At 40.8% G+C, this 16,803-nt stretch overlaps 2 long non-coding RNA genes across 2 annotated transcripts in view; one reads left to right on the forward strand and one right to left on the reverse strand.

Moving 5' to 3' along the window:
* Positions 1–15,337, reverse strand: LOC124274824. Its single transcript, XR_006898047.1, has 3 exons — positions 15,324–15,337; positions 9,889–9,893; positions 1–69 (listed from the first exon to the last, which is right to left on the reverse strand). It is a non-coding gene; the product is annotated as an uncharacterized LOC124274824 (long non-coding RNA).
* Positions 6,651–16,803, forward strand: part of LOC124274819 — a 25,867-nt gene continuing 15,714 nt past the window's right edge. Inside the window, exons 1-2 of the long non-coding RNA XR_006898042.1 lie at positions 6,651–6,783; positions 12,934–12,938. This is a non-coding gene — a long non-coding RNA (uncharacterized LOC124274819). The remainder of the gene's footprint in view (positions 6,784–12,933; positions 12,939–16,803) is intronic.

Below are 16,803 nucleotides of genomic sequence, written 5' to 3' on the forward strand. Positions count from 1 at the left end.
TGTGCTGGTGAACCATGATAATACGTGTGAGTAGTGGCCTATTGTGCGTGCTGACGAACCATCATAATACTCGTGAGTACTGACATATTGCGTGTGCTGACGAGCATGGTAATACGTGTGAGTACTGGCATATTATGTGTTCTGACGAGCCATGATAATACGTGTAAGTACTGACATATTGTGTGTGCTGTCAAGCCATAATAATAGGTGTGAGTACATACATGTTATGTGATGGTGAACCATGATCATACGTGTGAGTTCTGGCATATTGTGTATGCTTACCAGCCATGATAATACGTCGAGCATGTGTATATGATGTGAACTGATAATACGTGATCCTGTTTGTATATCACACTAAGGACATTGTCATAAATTGTATATATTGCAATGATGACTGATATCTTCATTGAGTTTGGGGCGGTGGGGTAGCTTAATGGTTAAAGCGTTGGCTCGTCACGCCAAAGACCCGGGTTCGAATCCCCACATGGGCACAATGTGTGAAGCCCATTTCTGGTGTCCCCCGCCGTGATGTTGCTGGAATATTGCTAAAAGCGGCGTAAAACCAAACTCAGTCAGTCCGTCATTGAGTTTGTATGATCTGGACTTTATGTTGATGGCGATGATGATGATGGTTATGATGATAAAGATGATGATGAAGTTTAATGGAGAATAAACAGGAGTGCACCGCATTCGACATGCCATATTAGTGTTGTGTTGTTTGTAGTACTGAGTGGAGTGTAGGAGAAGCCACATTTGAAAAATACCAGTTGCTGCTAAAGCCACATTTCAAGTACAAACCTCGGTGCCGTTGTTTAGTTAACATATAATGGGCGGCTTCTTTATTCTCGTTGAGGCTTTTGGTTCCAGTTTTAATAGTTTTATGTTTATTTTATTCTTTATTCTCTGCTTTTATTGTAGATTGTATTATTGTTTTGTATTTTTTTGTCTTCATGTAAACTACTTTTGTTTGTATGATTGGTATATTTCATCAACAGAGAAGTTTGGACAAGAATTTTCCATAACATTTATTGTGATGTTTCAACTCTAAATCAACCCGCAACGTCGGCAAAAATACTGATTTTGGAAAATCTAGTCATAAATGTTGCACAAAAAAACAGCCATGAAATGGAAAGAGTTGTTAGGCGTCATATATGAGGCTGTTTATCAGTATATTTGTGCAATAAATGGTCATGAATGTGACTATAATAACTGAGGCAACAATCTCTCTTATCTCAAACAGTTATAGGAAAAAGATAACACATTGAATTTCTTTGGCCCTCCCATCAGTTAAAAGGCTTCAAAGGAATAATTGGTTGTATAATCATAAATAATTCGTAAAAGGTGTTTGAGGACCTACGTGAGGCAGCCAGTTTGCGTGATCTGGACTTTTCTCCGCGAACAATTTAACTGGATATCTAGATTTTACATAACGAATATTTTGATATTTGATACCCATTATTTACGGTAACATGGATTAGCTAATAGAGCATTGCCGGGACAGCCACAATCATACGAACACTCAGCTATGCTCATTGCCGGTTGAGCCACACCATTTTCAACTCGGTTTTTCTTAAAGTATGAGTCGTCGCTGTTATGAGCACATTCGATGAACTTCATTGTTGCAAAATAATACGTACACGTAATTGCTGTATACTGAAGTACATATGCATAAATATTTACACACATATATGAGTGTGCAAAGTAAATTGTTTTTGTAAGCATAATCCGATCAAATATGAGAATTCAAGGGGGCGGCTTTAATAAATCTAGTTAAACGTTCTTGGCTACTTGTATATTAAGGGATACTCTATCTATTTCGCCGTACGGTGCATCACCGGCAATCATTGCATGATACGATACACGATTCATTTGTTTTAGTATCGATTCATGGCTTGATATGTATCGATTGTTATTTAGAGGTTGCATCGATATTTCATAAAGAAACCTTTCTTCTTAAATACAAACAGGGCATTTTTCTCTTGTAATTTTGTTACACAGAAGATCAAACATGACTTGACTTGGTGAGTGTGGTTGATGGATACTTGGCTGCTGCTCAGTCTTTCCTTCTCTAGTAATCACTACCAAAACATTTAGTGACTGTGAGCTTTGGTACGTGACCTCAGTATGAGATACGTATCGTATCGTGAGGGACCTGGAGGCAGTTGCTACCCAGGAAAATTGCCACCCGGTTATTTTTACTATAATAGTCAGTCAGACTGACAGACAGATTATTTATTACAGTCTCACTTGTTTTACATCTGTTTTCAGCCATTAACAATGTACACATCAAAGCATGTATGAACAACGAATCGCCCAGCGATTTATGTGAGACGTACAACAAAAGTGAGGACAATTGCCACTCAGAATTTTAAGAGAAAATTAATGCAGGTTGTCAATAAACGCAACTTTAGGGGATGAATTGTCAATGTTTTCTTGGTATATTCATATGCTTTCTTGTTTCTTAATGTATTATACCCGTGAAGGTCCGGGTTAGAATAACCTTCAGTAACCCATGCTTGTCGTAAGAGGCAACTAACGGGATCGGGTGGTGAGGCTCACTGGCATGGTTGACACATCTCATCATCATAACCCAATTGGGTAGATCGATGCTCATGCTGTTGATCACTGGATTATCTGGTCCAGACTCAATTATTTACAGACCATATAGCTGGGTGCAAGATAAAACTAAACTCACTCACTCATAGAATGCATTGCTGGAGGATTGACATGAGACAACTGTTCATTGTACAAATCTTTGTTTTACAACTGATAAATAATCCTCCCTATGTCACTGAATACATTTAACCTACAAAACAATTCTTGACACCAGGAGGTCCCAACCTCTTCATACCCCACACAATACAGTCACAAGAAGCTTCCACCAGTATTTCATTGTACTGTCTGTGGAATAAGAGTGGCTAACGGCATGTGAGTAACCTATGTGTCACATGATGTCACAAAAAAGTGTCATATATAGTACTCATGGACATAAGATGGGTGTGTGTGTGTGTGTGTGTGTGTGTTATGTTCGCAATTATAGAGTAAAGTTCAGCTTTAAAATTTTGAGTAAAAGCACTGGAAAGTTTTACAAGAGGACACATATAGGTTTGTTTTCTTATTCAGTAAAATATATGACAAATGCTAAATCATTTCATCACTGTACAACCACTTGACACCCTCAGTCCTCAACGGCTTACTTTTTCCTGTCTTTAATTCCGGTCAGACACTTCTCTCCCTACGTAGCGGAAGCTGACCATTTGTGACACTGCATTCGCCACCACGCTGAACATTATCAACGACCATTCCATGTACACATGATTACAGTCTGACCTTTAAATAACTGAAGCTGACCATTTGTGACACTACATTCGCCACCACGCTGAACATTATCAACGACTATTCAATGTACACATGATTGGAGTCTGACCTATAAATTACAATAAAACAATTTCGGGTCAACTTGAACCGGCTAACTTTGCGAGCACAGGAAGCCACACACAGGTAGCTGAACACAACCCCTCAGGTCCGCACAAACTGTCACTTACTTGAACATATCAGTACATGCATAAGCATAAGTGATACAAATGACAGTATTAAATACTTAAAATGGTGGTCAGTTTTGATGACTGGATGGAGGTGCTTTTAACAAACATAACACCTTACACAATTTCATCCAATCACAGCTGTCACATGTCTCTTCAGTTATACGGGGCCCAAATGGCGCATGAATTTTATTTGATAACAGCTACAATCGTTTATTGTTCACACATATGTAAAATGTATACTCAGAACTTTATAGTTGTTCCTTCTGTACCAAATGACAGCGTATTTTAAACTGGCTAGTGGGATACCTTTGATTTAACAAAATGAGCTCTGACATTTCAACTTTTTGACCTAATAAATTGCAGCTAATTTTACCTCATATGCAGAGTGTGATATTAATTCTACGTTGATAAAAGATTTTGCTGGTGAACACTCGAGTCGGCAAACTCATACCACTCATAATATATTTGAATAATAATCACAGACCACTAAGGTGAACTTGAAGGTCACACACACCTGGCTCGAAAGGGGACTCCCGAAGGAGGGTGGGGCTTAAGGGTTCAACAGTCGATTAGTTCACACAATGGTCACACCTATGTGACGTCATAAATCAAAATGGCCGACCAAAATCTGCTCACACTACCCCACTCTTTGATATGTTTATAATGAACACATTTCGTTAGCTTAAATATCTGACTGTTAATATATATTTAAACGCTTGGTCAAAACGATTTTACTTCATTACATTTATAGTTTGACCAGAAATTATTGAGAATTTTAGGAATATGTTTCACTGGATTTCTAGTATAAACAACCTTGACCAGCTATCAAGTGCTTGGTTTCATTCAAGAGAGACAAATCCTTTAATCCGTTTTCATTAGTTTGTGAAGAGTTATCCCCCTTTTTGTACTTGCTAGCAGGCGACATTTTCAGTGATCCTCAGTATGGATGATTTAGAGAAGAGGAAGTTTATTTTAGAGTATTATAACAAGGACATCAGATCAGCTAAAGTGATTTCAAGTAGAACACACATCCCTTTGTCAATTGTTTATCGTGTTTTGAAAATATTGCAAATGGATATGGCATTGAGCACCAGGGAGGCGCAGGTAGGCCCAGAAAATTGACTGTCGGTGACAGGAGGCGGCTTGGTATTCTTGTTTCTAAAAACAAACGAAGGAGTTTAGAAAACTTAAGGCTGGATATGATTGATAGAGGAACTGTGGCTGTCTGTAAAGAGACTATTAGACCTAAGCTGCATGAAATAGGTTGGCAGAAAAGTCTAGGAATTCCATCACCGATCATGAAAGCTGAACAAAAGGAGCGAAGGTTGAACTGGTGCTTACAGCATAGAAATTTTAACTGGGACAATGTGATTTTCTCAGATGAAAGTTCTTTGTGGCTGTTTCCTAATACACTGAAATTCTAGACCAAACAAACTAAAAATCCTTTGTACCAGTGCCCAAAGAACAGTCCGAAATTTATTGTATGGGGTGGCATATCTGTGTTAGGGTCAACGCCCCTCTGTGTATTTGAAGGGAATATGAACAGTGAGCGATACACAGATATTCTCGAGGGACATTTACTTCCATCTGCTCACGTGTTTTATGGAAATTTTTGTATTTTCCAGCAGGACAACGGCCCAAAACATCGTTCAAAGCATTCACAGGCCTGGTTTCGGACCCAAAATATGACATTATTAGATTGGCCAAGCTATAGCCCTGACCTAAATCCAATAGAAAATGTTTGGGGACTTATGATGCAAAGTGACAATAAGAAAAATCTTACAAAGTAGTTTATACAATGATGGTACGGGACCAGGGCCCCCCAAGGGCTCAATATAAAAATTGAGCCCTTGGAGAGGCCCTAATCCCGTACCATCATTGTATATACTACTACTGAGTTGCATGCAAAATTTGACGAAAATCGGTCACATAGTTTCTGAAATATTGACTTTTAAGTGAGCCTGGGGTCGGCAGGAAAAAGGTAAAATGTTCAACTTCTTGTCGTAATTAAGTCTTTATTAATCTAATGAAGTCAACGAGAGTTTTCCCAATGTCGATTTTGCTATAGCGTAACCATCTGCCAAGATGCATGCAAAATGTCACGAAAATCGGTCAAATAGTTTAGGAAATAATTACTTTTTAGTGAGCATGTGGGCGGTCTGGCGAAAGGCTAACAATCCAACGTATTGTCGTACTTGTTATATTTTAGAGAGGCGAGAGGTGTTTTTATCTGAATGAAACACAGCTATCTGTAGTTCCTCAGATCTGCCTTGCTACCATCTCGCAAGGACGTACTTGTAGCGATGTGAATGAAATGCAGGTATCTCGAGGTTTCTGTGGATGGACGAGTGTGTGTGTGTGGTGTGTGTGTGTGTGTGTGTGTGTGTGTGTGTGTGTGTGTGTGTGTGTGTGTGTGTGTGTGTGTGTGTGTGTATGTCTCTCAACTTGGTGTACGGATGGCTTACTGTATGGCTACATTAAGCAGAAAATAAACATGCAAGACTGATAAAAAACATGATGAGAAACTATCCTCACACGGTGGGCGATGTGTACGGGACTGTGTTAGCTGTCTGAGGTAAACGAAACGTAGGTATCACCTCGCTACCGTCTCGAAGGTTGTTCTGAGCTGTATAAGTGTGTGTGTGTGTGTGTGTGTCTCGGCTCGGCTATGATGCACGGCCGGTGCAAGATTGAAATCGAAAACACACCCGCGTTGAAAAGGTACCCGGCGGGTACTTTTTCAACATTGAATTATTACCCGGACTCACTTTTCAACTCCCGGGGTCTTTTTTCAACATCGAATATTTACCCGGCTGCTATTGAAAATAAACCCGGATCACGTATTGAAAAGATACCCTCGTTGAATAATGACCCTCGCTGTTTCTACACTGTCAAGTAAGATGCATATGTTAAGATATATACGCGTATGCAACGTACCGGACATCTGTGGTTTGATGCAATGTGCGAAATAGCCACTGGTCCGGTAGTCCGTGGCTAGTAATATTCCAGTAAATTCTCAACATTCACTGGGCCGACTGGCAAGTGAACTTTCATGGGGTGATTTGAAAACATATAATTCTCTTCGACATGTTAACTTATAATATACTTTTAAATCATGCAAGATTATGGCCTGATAAAAAAATGTTCATCATATTGGCAGCTTAATGATGAAACCCGTGTCTACATTCAAATTTCGGGCTAGTGATAAATTTTGTGGGCTAGAAACTTTCAGGCATTGGTAAGTTCAATTTGGAAACTATTTCGCACATTGGTTCAGATGAGCTTATGTCGTTGGCTGTATGTCCGTCGTCGTGCGACATCTGTAAACATCATTTCCGAAACTACTTAGCCGATGAGGCTGAAACTTGACATACATGATCCAAACCAAGAGGACACCAAAGGTTGTTAGATGCATTCCGATCCAATTTCAGATATGGCGACTACAGCAGCCATATACTGAAAATGACATTTTCGCTCTTTAGTCCCCAATTTCTGCAGTGAATCAGCTGAAAGGTGATATATCTGTGCCAGATAGCAAACTCAACACATTTGCTTTACTTCGCCATTTTACCTCTGTTTGACCTGTTATTCGACACGGCCTTTAATTTCAGTTATATCTTTAAAACATGTTCTCTGAAACTACTATCTACTTGAGTGATGAAGCTGAACATTTGAAATTTACTATGTAGGTACTGAATAGTAAGAATCAACAAATAAAGTGTGGGTTTTGCTGTGCATCGCATTTTACCTCCATTATAAAATTGCCATCTTGTGTCATTAGTGGCTCATTTTCGCACCGATTCAGCTGGAATTTGTTAAATAGCAATGCGTAACGCATGCATATCATGTTACGGATTTGGCTGTGTTTTTCGTTCTGACCTCTCTCGTTGCGCTAAGCACGCTTCCGTGAACTACAGTGCCGTGGCACAACTGTTTCTGATATAGTTGTGTTATTGTAGGTCTGTGTCTCTTTGATTAATTGTATCATGGCGAGAGTACTTTTGTACTGTTGAAAATGGACCAGTAGTATGTTGCACGTTTTATAATGTATGACAGAAGTAACTTTGTCAGCGTTCCTTGAATGTTGCATACCGTATGTCATTACCTTAAGCCAATATTTCATCGTTCGAACGTAGGAATTAATATAAACTGGAAACCGTCAACATTCTCCATATACTATTGCATTTGGTGTCTGTGGACCGACATTTAAAAACATTTTACATCCTTGTAAGTAAATTGTTTTCAGTGCTATCGGATTTTAACCCCCCAAGCTTCTGACACGTACAAACATATTGGCTGAATTTGGCTGTCAAATATTAATATAAATACTTTCATAGGTATTGGTCATAATTTCCTTAAAGATCACATGCAACGTAAAACACAACTTTGCAGATTCTGATACCTTTCGGTATGGACTTACCAGAACAAATCATCAAAACTGCAAATTCAACTTATCAAGTTGAAAAATAACGCGATGAAAAAAAACTAGCGAAATCGATTCACTAATTTTCCCCCAGCGCTTGGGGGAAAAAGCGGTTTCAACAGCTGGGCTGCGCTGCGCTGGGCTGCGGTCATAGTCACATGCGCAGTGAAATAGGTTCGCACAGCTTGGAAGGGGGTTGTCCGGTGAATACTCGGTGAAGGCTTTGGTGTGAGCTATTTTTTTAATGTTTTGTTGATATTTCACAGGCGCGAGCTTTTTATGTTATGACAGTAGATTACCGAGTTAACTGTTTATATAATTTCACCACACGTTCTTCTTACCGAGTCACTTTCTCAGTTCGATACTTAAAAGCAGTGTCATTATTTAGCCCTGACAGAATTTCTAACTGTGATATAGATATGTCGTTGTCACAGACAAAACACAATGTCTGTTTTACTGACACCTATGTGTCTGCCTGCCCGTCTGCTAATGACAATATTCAATACACAACTTCGATCACTGACCACATGCAATTTGAACACCTATCAGGCTATACACCATAAACACATCGCATTGATTTATGGCCCGAGTTCGGTCTCTGTCACATTATGTAATTACACAAACAGGCAGGTGTGATACTTGAATACATGACATGTTATGATGTCTATTGAATGCAAAATGTTATACACAAAAACTGTGCATGTATTTACAAAACCCAACATCTCTATACATACACACACAATGAGCCGTGAGGGCATCTGCAAATGTTGAACCAGCCGTTACACTTGAGTGCACACCCACCCGCTCTGACTGGGTTCGGTGTCCCGGCTGCTTCGTTTCTTGGGAAGTAAACCCAAATACAAAATATTGCACTTTTGATTTGCGATTGTACGCTTATAATTTTGTTTATATGTTTTTTTCATAATCAGCAATTTTTATTATATGTGATGAATAAGTGATACTTTTGTTTTAACTATGTTTGATTTTTTGGTTGCATGTGACCTTTAAGTTTATAGCTAATTCCATTTGAGCCTTCTTACTACGAGCTGCAAGCTCTGAGACAACTTGTCTAAGACTACAATTACAAGCGAAAACAAACCCTAGATATTTGTAGCAGTTTACCGCTTCAATGTTTCTCTGATCATAAAGCGAGTTTTCCTTAACCGCTAATTCCCCACCTCTCCTAAAAACAAGATTTTTAGTTTTATCTAAATTTACAGTTAATCACCAGTTATCTGCATACGATTTTAAAGTGTCTAACTGGCACTGAAGACCACCAATAGTATCTGACACAAGAATTACATCATCCGCAAATAACAACATTAGAATTTCAAGTACATCTGGAAACAATTGGTTTCCATGTTTACCATAATTTGTGATTTCTACAGGAAGTTCATTTATAAACAATGAAGATAACATTGGACTCAACATACAACCCTGCCGTAAACCAAATGTACCGTTAACTCGGATTGAACTCTGACACACGATTTCACTGTTTTATATAAACTCATAAGAGCTCGCAACTTTGGTTTACGCCGTATGATGAAAGCAATTTCCAGAGTTTATCTGTATTTACAAAACCAAAAGCTTTTATAAAACCTTCTTCTACACAGATTTTTCTCGATGATAGCATACAATGTGAAGATATGGTAAACAACTGAATAGCCCTTCCGAAAACCAGCTTGAGTTTCAGAAGCTTTATCCATAACATTTGCCCATTTTGTTAGTCTTTCATTTAAAACACAAGTATATATTTTCCCGTGTGAGCTGGGTAAAGGAACTATAATTGCTCTACTCCACATTTGTGTGAAACAACCATTTAAAATATTTTATTGAACATTGCTACTCAAAAGGGCATTATTTTAGATTCACTTGTTTTAATCATTTCTATAAGGACGTTATTAATACCTGGAGATGTACCATTTCTCATATGTTTTATCACATGGATTCAAATCACTGAGCTGGTGCTGTAGTCTGGAATGGACTACCTGAAAATGTCAGAAAATTGGAAAATATCAACTGTTTCCGATCCTCTTCAAACGAGCATTCGACTAAGTGCCCATGAGCAGGACTCTGCATATGTAGCGCTATACACATATCCAATTTGATTGATTATTTGTTTGTTGGGGATATATGGTTGTGGGGGTTGGAATGTGCAGGGGTGGGATGTCTGGTTATTGGGGTGGAGATAAGTGGTTGTGGGGGGGGGATGTATGATTGTGGGTGGGGGTGGGTGTGGGGTATTTTTTTTGATTGTTGGGGAGGGGGTATGGTTGTGTGGGGGATATGCGGACGTGCGATGTAGGGTTGGGGTGTATGCTTGTAGGGTTGGGGATGTCCAGGCGTTATGTGTTGTTGGGGTGGGGGATATATGGTTATAAAGGTGGGTGTAATGTTGTGGGATGAGATGTCTGGTTGTGGTGAAGGAACAAAGTGAAGAGAGCTTTGTGAAAGAAAACAACATAATTGCTTAGAGATGATTTTTTACGGCACACAAAAGCAATAAAATAAAATTATTGCAGTTTCATTAGGATAACACTGAATATTGAGAAATGTATGTTTTTATAGCCATGACAACAACAAAAAACACTATCACCGTCAGTCACCTATAGGATATCGGATCAAAACAGAACAATATCATAGGAGAGAAGGAATGTAGCCATAGGTCTGTCAATGACGTATAAAATCCACGTTCATCAATCACGGCTTTTCACCTTTTTGGAAGTGTTAGTGTCGTTTAAGTTTTTGTTCTCGGTATAATTCAAAGGAAATTTATGTTGTACGAAAACTAACGTTGCTATCAAGTTTTATGTTCTATATACGCCTTAGTGGACAGGTAATAGCGGATTCATATATATACTTAAACGCGTGAAAAGGTCAAATAAAATAAAACCGCAGCTACATTAGAATATCAGTAGATTTTGCATTTAAAATAGCGTGTATACTTACGTTTTATTTACACCAAGGTGTGCCCCCATTTCCTGATGGACGCTCTTTGGGCCCGATTTCTCAAAGCAAACTTAAGTCTGAGTTTTGACTTAAGTTAGAGTTTTTACTCAAATTTGAGAAAATGTATTTCCCAGAATGAACTGAAATCGATATAAAACTCAAACATAGTAGAGAATTTGAGTTTGGTGGATAGATTACTTAAGTTGATTAGGGGGTGGTTATTTCAAAAATGCAGTTGAGTTAAAAATTCAGCTGTTTCAAATTGTCAAACTCAGTTTGAAATTTGAGTTAAAACTTAAGTTTGTTTCAAGAAATAGGGACACTGGCACATCTGCCTTGTGAGGGACTCACAGTCCGGATTTTCTTTTTGAAAAACAGGTTGTTGTTATCCAGATTGAATTTTTCACATTTTTGCCGAAAGTTTGAAAGTTTGATTTTTAGACGCCCACTTTGGGTAGTTCCTACTGCTTTTGAAATCTTAGATATCCTTGATTTCTTGTTCTTCCACGTTGATTAAGAGTGTTGAAATGCAATGCCTTTATCAGTGTTATACTCTTTTGAAATGTGTAACATTTTTATACGGACGTGCATCGGCACGATATCAAAGATTTGGATGTTCCCATCTGGATCTGTGGCGTCTATCAATGACAGGCACAGTCGTCCAACAAATGATTTATTTCGGTCTCTCCGTATGTACAGCATTTTGAACAAAACATTTTGATAAAACCATAAATATGTGTACACTAGCCATTCCACACGGAATTGAGAGAGACCATATTAAAACACAAACACGAATCTATAATTAAGTTATATTGCTAGAAATATACATAAATAAGTAGATGGGTAGAAAGCTAATAAAGGGTGTTTCAGTTGGCTTCGTACGTTTACAGCGTTGGAAACAGCGAGGGTCATTATTCAACGAGGGTATCTTTTCAATACGTGACCCGGGTTATTTTTCAATAGCAACCGGGTAATTATTCAATGTTGAAAAAAGACCCCGGGCATTCCTCCCGGGAGTCGCCTCAGCCTGGCTGGCTACGTTACGTTGATGTCTGTGAAAAAGTTTATTGTGAATCTCCTATGATTTGTTTGGTTGTCGTAATGAAGGCTTGTCGGGCCTGTTGCTTTCCTTGTTCTATGAAATTTCTTTTCTCGTCTTCGCAAATGACGGCGCTTTTGAGAGACTTGGCCCTAATATCTTGTTTCATTCTGTGATATTTTGCGATTTCTGATAGCACCAAACAAAACTCTTCTTCGGAGATTTTAGAGTCCGTGAGCTCTGTGGAAATATGATCGTCTATTGTGTTTAACTTCGCTTCGGCTAGATTTCTAATTTCGTCATGTTTCAATGCTTTACGTTGCAGTCTGCGAGACACGAACTTAAGCGCCAATCCCATCAACCCTGTCACTCTGGCTGTTTTTTCGATGCCTTGCACCACGGGTGCGGCCACGATGGTGGATAATAGCCCAATACCTGCTACGTCTAATCCCATGCTGACTGAAATCAAAGCACTGTAAACACCGTCCACGGAATTGACGGCCCTGTGATATATTTTCTGTTATGCCGACCGTGTATCGCGTTCACGTTCTAGTTGTTGTCTGATCTCACATATCTGTCACAAATGGAACCCATATACGGTTTCCCGTGTTTTTTGCCACTTCATCCATGACTGGGTACAGTCCCATTCTGTATATATTCTCTTTTTTATTAAATAGTATTTAATTGGTCCTCCGTTAATCGTCGGTGAATATACTTTCAGCTAATAAAATGAAAATGTTCGATTGAAAAAATGGCCTCGAATGTAATGGTGTATCCATCCTGAATAACCTTGACTCTATCGAGGTTTCTGGTGGGGACTGTTCCTGGTTGTACATAAATACGACAGCGTTGATTTTCATGTCGTTTGTACCAGCGTATGTATAACGCATCCAGAAGTTGCACCTTTTGTGCGGGGTATCTCTAAAAAAAACTTCGATGATGACTTCTCGTTGTTTGTACACGTTGTCCTGTAAGAGCTAGCGTTACGTTGAGATGATGATGGTTTACCTCGTTTATATATGATGTATTACGAAATGGTTTTCAATTGGTTATTGGATAATTCCTCGGACGTGCACTTCAAACCCATGAGATATATGTTGTCGTGTAGGAAGATTTCGGTGAGCGATATCATGTCTTCCACAGCCACAGTGACTCCCTGTAGACTGGTGTAGGCGTTAACGTTCACCCTCACGTAAACAGAGCAAACTTGGTATTGTTGTTGTTTAGCCCACAAGAGTTTGATCCCTTTCAAGATTTTGATGAAGTCACTCGCTGACGGTGGTAGACTTGGATGCAGAGCGTGGATTTCGCCGGCATATTTTCCAGGACCGATACCATGCTGTTGAATTCCGACACCATCTGCAATCCCACGTTTTGCGTCCCGGGTTTGCTCGACAGCATGTCGGCTACTCTTTGCCTCAACGTGCGGACGATCACGCTGCGTCTTTGCATAGGGAAATAAGCCACAAGCAGCGTTCCGTTGTTCACGACTTTCGTCAGGTAGTGATCTTTGTTGTCCGTGAAAACGCGTGCAGAGTTGAGCGTGATGTTGAGATTCCAGTCGATTTGGGATGGCACTAATACCCATTTGTTGTCGTGGTTGAAGATGAGAGTGTGCTGCGTGTTTCTGGAGACGGCCGTGGTCTCGACATCGTCCAGGTTGAACAACCTGCCGTGAAAGGCTAGGGTATTCGTCCATTCGTCCTCGTCGTTCCATATCAGGTCGTACCGAGTGTTGTTTACCACTCCTTCGGTATCAACGAAATCCCCTAGGTTGTTGCCACCACCAGCGGCGGCAGTAGAGGGCGGCAGTTCAAGGCGTTTGTAAATGCTGTTTTTCAGTTTCAAGGCGTACAGTTTGCCGTCGATTCCAGCTTCGTCGAATCCGCGCATGTCCCGATGTCAGAGATCGCTATGTTGGCACATTTTCTAACGCATGTTCCAGTACCATGAGACTCTGTCATTGTCGTATGTGCAGCGTCGCGCTGAGATATCCTATACTTATGGGATAGTGTTTAATGTCTAAGACCAATATTTTTAATTCCGTGATGTTGCCTCTGATTAATTACTTGTACTGCCGCGACAAAAAAACGATTCGGTTCTGCCGTCATTGTACTTTTCCGTTTTCACCGGCACGGCTCTCATCAGGGTGGAAGGTCGTTCGCCTTGAAAGTTGTCTGTCGTGCTCACCTGATCGAGATGAATGCGATACGGAACAAGATCAGGTTTAGCATGCAAATGCTGTAATAACCATCGGACAAATCGTGGCGAATTCCATCGATGAATATCCTGTTGTTTCCTATAGATTTACTGATATTCAAACATCGTGGGTAGTAGGTGATGTCGCAGAACGTGAATTTGAGCTGACCGGACGTATTATTGATGGCGTGCAGCAGTTGAACGGACTCGCCGCTCGTGATTCACAGAAGTGTCATGTACATATTGAAAAGTAGATATGTATACTATATACAAAAAATATGTACAAACCTGGAGTGTTTTATGCTAAAAGCGATAATATCGATCTCACGCAACCGACTATTGTGGTCAATGCAAAGAATGGTTTACATTTCATTATTCGGTTTATCGATGTGTTTAAAATTTACGGGTTTTCAGTCACTAATGTGAAAACGGTACACGCTTGGTTCGACAACCCGATGCAATTTTAGGCAGAATCAATTCAATTTTGCCATGCGGTGCTCGACAACGGGTTGCGGTATGACGTTGAACAACACTCGTCGTGGTCCACTGAGTCAGTCCATGATCTATTTTCACGTGTTCTACCAGATCAGACGTATTTTGAAAAAAATCAGCACCCCTATTCCGCAGGACAAGGCGTGGAATGCCGTAAACGATCCGTACGATCAACGTGCGTACAAACGCCTTTGCGATGAATTCGAACTAGATCCAAAGATGGTCGATTGCCAGGTCCGAACCACGGTTTGGGCATTCCCATCTTTCACAACATGTCTCTCGCAGAAGCCAGCAAACAGCTAGTGAAAGATTGGGGTTACAAGTCAAGACAAACGAGTGGAACAACGATTCTATGGCTTTCAATGACAGCAAAGATTACAGCGTTTGGAGGTTTGAGCAGGGACCCACGGACGATTGGAAATCAATTGAAATGTTCATGCTGGACACTTCGAAAGGGTTTTGTCGTGAGGGTGTCATCAGGTTGAATGATTCGATTCAAACGTACGTGTGGGCCGTGCTAGGTGCTCAGACGCAAATGCGTTCCAGCATCCTGGGTCGTGAAGGGACAGCTTACGACGCGCAGAAACAGTTTGTGGCTAACATCGAGGATTCCATTGCTAGACCGGTCGATCTACCGAGTGCCATCGAATGCTATGAAAACGCGCTGGAATACGACGAGTCAAAAGTCGACTACGTGTTCGGCGCGAGACTGTACATGGCTCTGAGCGACATGCGACTGAGGATGAACAGAGTGGTGGGTTACAACAACAATCGTCATCGCGAAAGCTTATCAAAAGTTGGACTTGAACCAGGACGTACGAAATGGGCATCATGGCACCCGACACGAGAAGTAGAAGTAGCACCACTACGACAACAGCAGCTGCCACCGCACATGCAGGCAAACAATAAGCGACACGTCAATCGCAAAATGGCGTTGGTGGTCGGTGGGATTGCAGTCGGACTGTGCCTCATTTGGTTAAAAATTCCTTAGCCGCTACGTACACCAGACCCACCATGACGACGACGAAAGCTCACAGGTTTTGACCGAGCCGCGTGACCATTTTCGACAAGAAGCCTAACAACCAGGAAATGATGCTACCCAAGATGCCAGGCAGCGCTTTGGCGGCTTTGCCAGCCAGTTTAGCCAGGGCTTCGCCGAGAGATTTCAAATGTTTTTTATCCAGTCTCTGAAATCGCCTGATGGACTTGGTGTTGGGCTTGGTGGGTCAATACGATGAAGCCCAAAGCCGTAAGAATGCTGGCGATGGTGATTCCTTGTTCCTGGAACAGAATTCGTATCCTGTCAGCCAATGTGGTGTCCTCCTTCAAGACTCGGTCGATGGTTTCGCGCACGCGTCTGATTGGAGGGCTTCCCGTTTGGAGGAAGTGGCTTCCAATCTTGTCCGACTCTCGTCTTCCAGGTCGCGCAATCTTTTCTCGATGTTTTTCGTGGCTTCATCGTCGTGGACGAGTTTTCTTTTCTCACGAGCGATGTGCTGGTCGATTGCGTTCAGTTTACTCATGTTGTTCATGAGTTCTCCGCACACGTTTTTCAAGGCTTCGTCTGGACCTCGAAGTTCCCTAGCGGGAAATTCGAAACCACCTTTGACGGAAGTTGTTTGGGTCGTGTGCCGCCGCCGTAATCTCGCAGGTTTAGTTCGCCGCGTATCAGTTGACTACCGCTACGGCAACTGGCTAGCGTTGACAGGGCGAGCGGTTTTCTCGTGTGTTTGTTCATGAGATCAACCTCCGGATGAGCTTTCAATCGCAGTGTACCTTCGTTGGCGATTTTGAACTTCGGATAGTCGCAACCCAATGGTTTGACGTAATTTTTATTGCACTTTCAAGCATCATAATATTCATCCACGGCCTGCTTTAAAAGCTCGTTGCCCACGGTGTCCCCCATGAACGAGGTGTCTGCTACATCATCGTCATTGTTCAGCTGGTGTAATTCTAAATCGGCCATGGGAATATCATCAGCCATTTTTTTAATATATTAAACTAAAAATGTACATAGGTTCAATATAAACAATGTCGCATTACGGACGAAAGCTAGATCCTTTCCAAAAATCAAGAGAGCCACTCGGTGTCAAAGCCATGCGTCAGTCGGTGACCATCACCAACAATCCGAGCACGATCGTTCAAAACCAATCGCT

The sequence above is a fragment of the Haliotis rubra genome, unplaced genomic scaffold, assembly GCF_003918875.1.
Source record: "Haliotis rubra isolate DU_JTF1 unplaced genomic scaffold, ASM391887v1 Scf1947, whole genome shotgun sequence".
Classification (NCBI taxonomy): domain Eukaryota; kingdom Metazoa; phylum Mollusca; class Gastropoda; order Lepetellida; family Haliotidae; genus Haliotis; species Haliotis rubra.